Source organism: Biomphalaria glabrata, chromosome 9 (assembly GCF_947242115.1).
Source record: "Biomphalaria glabrata chromosome 9, xgBioGlab47.1, whole genome shotgun sequence".
In the NCBI taxonomy this organism is placed as follows: Eukaryota; Metazoa; Mollusca; class Gastropoda; family Planorbidae; genus Biomphalaria; species Biomphalaria glabrata.
Window position 1 is genome coordinate 43600909 of NC_074719.1, and position 6475 is coordinate 43607383.

At 36.9% G+C, this 6475-nt stretch overlaps 1 protein-coding gene across 2 annotated transcripts in view; it reads left to right on the plus strand.

The window, feature by feature from the left end:
- Nucleotides 1–6475, plus strand: part of LOC106072018 (uncharacterized) — a 61258-nt gene that overhangs the window by 25882 nt on the left and 28901 nt on the right. For both annotated transcript variants that reach the window (XR_008779616.1, XR_008779615.1), the window contains exons 3-4: nt 1131–2711; nt 6093–6148. The gene's annotated coding sequence lies outside the window, so the exon portion shown is untranslated. The remainder of the gene's footprint in view (nt 1–1130; nt 2712–6092; nt 6149–6475) is intronic.

A 6475-nucleotide genomic window follows, 5' to 3' on the forward strand; every position in this document is an offset into this window, starting at 1 on the left:
TGGGTGTATTCAGAGGCGCCCAAGATTCCGAAAAAAAACAGTCTTCACCAGGATTCGCACCATGGACCCCATTTCGGAAGCCAAGCCTCCTCACTATTTCCATAACGAATTCAAATATAATATACATAGGTATATGTTCACACAGAAGTTGCCAAAGTCTTAGCGTGGCGCCTCTGTGGAAACGTCCAACATACATGGCCGGATTAATGGGTGGGTAAGCGGGGCTATTGCCCAGGGTCAGCACAAGAAAGGGACCCCACAATAATGATATTTTTTTTTTCCAAAATACTTAAAAGTAACTTTGACGTGGTATAATGTCACTACTTAATTCTAGCTATCTAGCTAATTCTTTATAATGAATTATCCATATTGATGAAGTTATAATTTTACCAAACATAGTCTTAGCATTTATAAAAAAAATTGCAATGTTACAAAGATAGTTCGTGTGGAAACACAAACTCAAAATCGGCCCTTGAAGTGGTCCACCGAGGCAGGTAAAAAGGCAGCTTTCAATATTTTCAGAAAGATCATCAGAATGAAATTCTATCAAAGACAAATGACAGAAGAATGGAGAAAGAAGGTTGACAGATCTTGTGTGGTGCCCCAGCGGACCCGCAGACTAAAGGATAGGTGAAAGTGAATGTAAATTTAGATGTGAACCTGGCCTGATTGAGGTCTTACAATGAATATCTAATTTAAGTTATTGTTTTGTAAAGGGTCGATCTCTTATTCAAATACTCAAGAAAAAAACATATCCGTTAAATTTTCTTTTTCCCTTTAGTTAAGTGTTCTATTAGTACAGGGCAGAGCTGCAGATCAGCGATAATATAAAAAACTACTTATTAATTGTTACTTTAAATTATGTCTAACAGATGAAAAGAAAGAATGTAAATTCAGAATAATATAACAAACTAAACCACATTGGAATGTTTGTATAGTACTTTACATTTTTTAAAAAATCACCTCACCCCACCCCTTGCTACTAATTGCATCACATTTATATACGTCCCTACTTTTGCGGTGACGTAATATCGGAACTTTCCCGATTTATATATAAATATAGACACATCACATATTACTTAATTTTACATGCTGAGAATAATTCAAACAAGTGCTCCTACTTCCTTAAGGTCATTGAAACATTGAAGCATGGAGCGGGTTGCCTGAATCAGCCAGGAAATCCAACGACTTAGAGAGAGTTTTAATTCTCAAATCAACATTCACCACATTGATAGGCGAAGGTGATAATTATCTTCAGCTTAAAAAGGCGAAAGGCTGTAATTTATAAGGTAACATGGACAATGCGAATGATTTGATAGAGTGACAGTTAAGCTAACGGTATTAAAAAGGCTGAATGCTATAATAGAGAACATAAAAAGATAAAGAAGACATACGATAATATCTTACGGTGTGACAATGCTAAATCTGATAATATGTGAAATTACTTGCAACGTGTCGTCTAACATGTTGCGTCCCTTTGACTACTTTTATCAAAAGAGCACCAAAAAACCAGACACTCCATTATAACTACTTCAAGTCACAGCGAAGTCTATCTATCAAGACTATATTTATAGCTTTTCTATAGCGCTACTTTCATGCTTATAGCATGCTCAGAGCGCTTTGGTCCAATCTCATTTGTGGACCAGTTGGGGGGGGGGGGAGGGGGTATCTAGGCGTTGGTTTTCCGTGCTGCCTTTGGGCGCTCAGTAAACACAACTCTGCCCGAGTCGGGTGTCGAACCTCGAGCCCCCTACTAGGTAGCCAAGCCAAGCCAAGTTCAAGCGCACTTAGCCAAGGGAAGACTAGAACAGGGCGGTACAAAAACTCGTTCGTTCCTTACTCGGTCAGACTGTATCAACGCTACTCGTTGACTATGTCACTGGGAAACTTGAACATGATCAAGACATCTGTTATTTAATAACTCAATTAGCTCTTTATGTTGTTTCTGTTCTATTAACATATAAGAATAAAGAGAACTGTCATTGAATGAAACTCTATCCAAAGCTTAGAGAAGAAAGGTAAAGTGAGGGTACAAAGTAATGATAACAAAAAAATAATAAAAAAATAGCTGTAGGTATTCAGAAACAAAATACAATGTATCACATTATTTTTTTAAATTAAACTTATTCTGTCCGAATTGTTTTGTTTTGTTTTTTTGTCTGTGTATTTTTTTTTCAGGCATTTTTTTAAACTTTAACTTCTGGAGTCATGTTGAAATTTTGTATAATTACCCATTATCGATGACAAGACACGAATCAATAAAATTTTTAACATTTAGTTAACCAATTGGCGGTAATTAATACATATTTAGAAAAGGGGGAGTTAACTTTGAAATACTATGAGATATAACATCAATAAGACGGTCTTTTCCCTTTAATCAATATAAACTTTTTTTCAAAGTATTTTCTTTATGTCAGGGTCAAGTGTATTGCTGTTTACTGGTAACAGCTGGCATTGAACTCTGCTGCGCCATGGTATAGAACAGCTGTCGCAAACTGCGGCTCTCGAATCTTTGCCTGCGGCTCTTCTACGATTTTTTATTTGTGTGCAGCCATGGAGTAAAATGGAGTCCAATAAAGAATGGACAGGCCTGCCATTGAGAGAGGTTCTAAACAAGGCAAAAAAAAAAAAAAAAGGGAGGAATGGAGAAAGACGGTCGACAAATCTTGCCTGGTGCCCCAACGGTCCAACAGACTAAGGGATAGGTCAAGGTAAATGGAGTAAAATTTATTATTTCCCTTGTAAAAGACGATGAACAAATTGTTCAAAGATAAGCCTCTTCAGAAATGAGTCATTGAAAGAATGTCGAAAACGAATTCTATTATTGACATTTTTCTATCTCAGAACATAACGGTTAAATAAAAAGAAAACTATTCTCAGCAATCTTAAGACTTTGGAAACAGAAAAGGGAAAAAGAAAACAAATTTTGGAATTACTGTTACAGATTTTTTTTTTAGCCTTTTGAAATTGTATTGGTAGCTTTGGTATATGATATTTAGGGCTTTCGGCACAATTTAGGCCATGTCATGCCAATAATCCCACAAGGGTTACTTCTCCTCTAAACGTTTTAAAACTAATTTTTTTTTTTAAAGTTCCATTTATAGTTAAAATGGTAAAAATGTATACAATTTATTAAAAATCAATTGTTTATATATATATATATATATACATATATATATATATATATATACATTGCCCGATCTGAACTCAAATTTTAGTCCCACCTCTCGGAAAAAGCCCAATATTTTCCCAGGATCAACATGATCAAACAGTGTTTTGAGGTTGTCAAAAAAAAAAATTCTAAAATAATTCTCTCTAGTATTCTTGGTGTCCTGGGCAATTTTCCGCGGTGAGATAAGAGTCATAGTACTCACAAAGAGGAGGCTCTGCTCCCTTTAACACAAAGGAGTGCGTGATGCGGGTGAGGCAAATCCTAAGTCTGGACATGGTCGTGCTTCCACGCCTTGTCAGCCCCTTAGAGGTAGACCGCTACCTGACATACGCAACAACCTGTCTGAGTCTGTTGTGGGTCTCAGTCTCCTACCACTCTCGATTGGTGGCAGAGGCAATACTCTGACTCAGGTCCGAGCAGGGAATTTGGGATTTCTGATTACCCTTGATTTAGGGAACTATTTGCTTCTCTGTCTGCCGTTCTGTTTCTCTCTATGCCCACATGTTAAGGCAGGGGTTCTCAACCTGTGGTTCGCGACCCCCTTGGGGGTCGATTGACGATTTGCCAGTTGTCGCCTAAGACCATCAAAAATAAGGATTATTTTGTCTATTCTTCTATTGCTGTGTGTGTGCGGCAGAGTGGGAAATTGTAAAAAAGGGTCGCCGAGCTTAAAAAGAACCGCTGTGTTAGGGGATCCAGATGAAGGTGACATCCCAATGGTTATGGTAGTTTTGAAATAAAGTTGTTGAATTTAAAAAAAATAAAAAAATTGTGGAGTTCAAAATTCGTACGTCTTTGAGCGGATTTAGTTACTGGAAAATAAAATATGAATAAAGTTTTCAGAGCAGTTGTTCTGCCAGACTGTAAAGGGCAATAAATGTTGTTTAATACCTGGAATTGTTTCCCCTGACTTGAAGAAACTAGCGTCTGCTTTTCTTTTCTTACTTGGGTCAACATATTTACACAATCGTACGTGAAGAAATCGACTTATCGATGAGAGTTTGGAATCGTGCCTTCAACCATGAGCAATAACAACTAACAAACTAAGACGTCAATTTACTTTTCAAAGAAAGCATTAGCCATTGTTGACATCAATAGACTATTTATAGATGTTAATAAAGGCTACTTTTAATATTATTTAACTTGTTCTATTTGTTAAAAATAAATCTTATCTTTATATAGGCCTAAGTATGGAAAAATGTTTTGATTGATTACCTGTTTGTTATAGTATTGCTTTGTCTGTGAGATAAGAACGACACTGTACTTTAAATCCTTTTTATTTTCATTAAAAAAATGTTTACTAAAGTTTACATAAAAATTGCTAGATTCCGTAGTTAATTACATTCTGCTCTTCTGACTGACAAGTTTGGCGAACACTGCAATAGGACAAAGAAAGATCGCCCATAAAGACAGCATGGCACACACTAACTACTTAATTAATTTACCAACAGCCTTTTCCAGGTTATATACGAGAACGGAAATCTTAATTATTAAAAAATGTGATATACATATATACATACATACATACATACATACATACATACATACATACATACATACATAAATACATACATTCATACAAACATACATACATACATACATACATACATACATACATACATACACACATACATACATACATACATACATACATACATACATACATACATACATACATACATACATAAAGAAAGAGAGAGATCAGGGGTGTGGTGGCTAGGTGGTAAGATACTTGGCTTCTGAAACAAAGGGTTTCGGGTTAAGTTCCCTGTGAAGACAGAGATTTGTTCTCTTCTTTTTCTTTATTGTCATTGTTATGTTGGAGTGTTCAGACGACTAGACCAATACATGAGATGAACTGTGCAGTGGTTTCCAAATCAAGGAGCTCTCCATATGGTTTTCTTTCTATAGGGGTGTTTTGAGGCCAGTGTCCTATTCGGGCCTCTTGGTAAAGAATGCAGTTTTGAAAGACATGGTCAGCTATCTCTGGTAACACTCAGCATGCGCAGATTTCACTGATTTTTAGGGCGCCTCTGAGTCCACCCAACACTAATGGGTACCTGGTATTGGTTGGGGAAGGGTAAAGGCGGCTGGACGTTGTGATGGCCACGAGACACCCTCATTAACTTTGGGCCGCAGAAACAGATGACCATTACATCATCTGTCCTATAAAAATGTAAATAAGTAAAAAAATGCTAGATATACTGAAAAGCTTTGCTTTGTTTTCACTTATGTTAGTTCTGTTTGTTGTAGGGCGTGTCCACTATATCAAGCTTATGCTTTGGATATCACACTAAATTGTATTCTTCTCGCCAAGGTGTTGCAAAATAAGGGAGGCGACTAGGTGGAATAATTCCAACAGAGGACGTTATCAACCATAAGGCCAAGGTGTGCTGGAACTACTGGACATGTTTGGAGAGATAAACATGAGAATTATGATGCAGTGGCGTAAAATGTTTGTTTGTTTTACATGTTTCGGATGTTCCTTCAGAGTTGAAGATAGTTTACTTCCTAGTCCAAACCTCCCGCAGGACGACGGGGGATGGGGGCGGTCAGGGTTTGAACCCTCGACCGTCGATAAATCCGAACGACAGTCCAGCGCGATAACCGCACGATCAGGCAGATAGGAATTAGCCATAGTTTGGAGGACTCGGTGGCTTGACCTCTTTAGGGGCCCCTGCATTTTGTCATTCGACATCGTGACATTAAATAATGGTGTAATATTTATTATTTAATGTAAAAACAAAATTTCGAACACTCATTTGGGGGATCCTTCCAAGAGGGGGCATTTTCAAATTTTCCCACCATCCCCCACCATAGCTACGCCACTGTTATGATGATGCCGCTAATAACTTTTCGCATGACTTTTATTTCATCCTTTTTTCATTCAATCGCTGTTTCTTTCTAAATTTTTGTGTAGAAGTAATCCGACTCAAGAATCCTGTTGCACAAGAGTCCCAATGTAAAATTGTTTAGGTAAGCGCGTATTATTATAAATTATCGTTGATGTGTGTTCTTTTTCTGGTTTATTAGTTACTAAGCAAATGGACCTCATTCACCAATCGTAAACAAACAATATTTTGCCACATGGTTCTCTATCTCTTCTATACAAATTACGATCTAATTTTAATACACAGTGGCTGTCACGTGACATTTTTTTTCGTTGTTTTATTAATAAATGTTGTTTGTTTACGATTGGCGAATGAGGTCCATTGTTGTAACTCTAAGGCAATCAACTCAACGAAGTTCTACAGTAAATAAATAAGTGTGTTTATTTACCTGGACATTCAAAAAGTCTTGCTA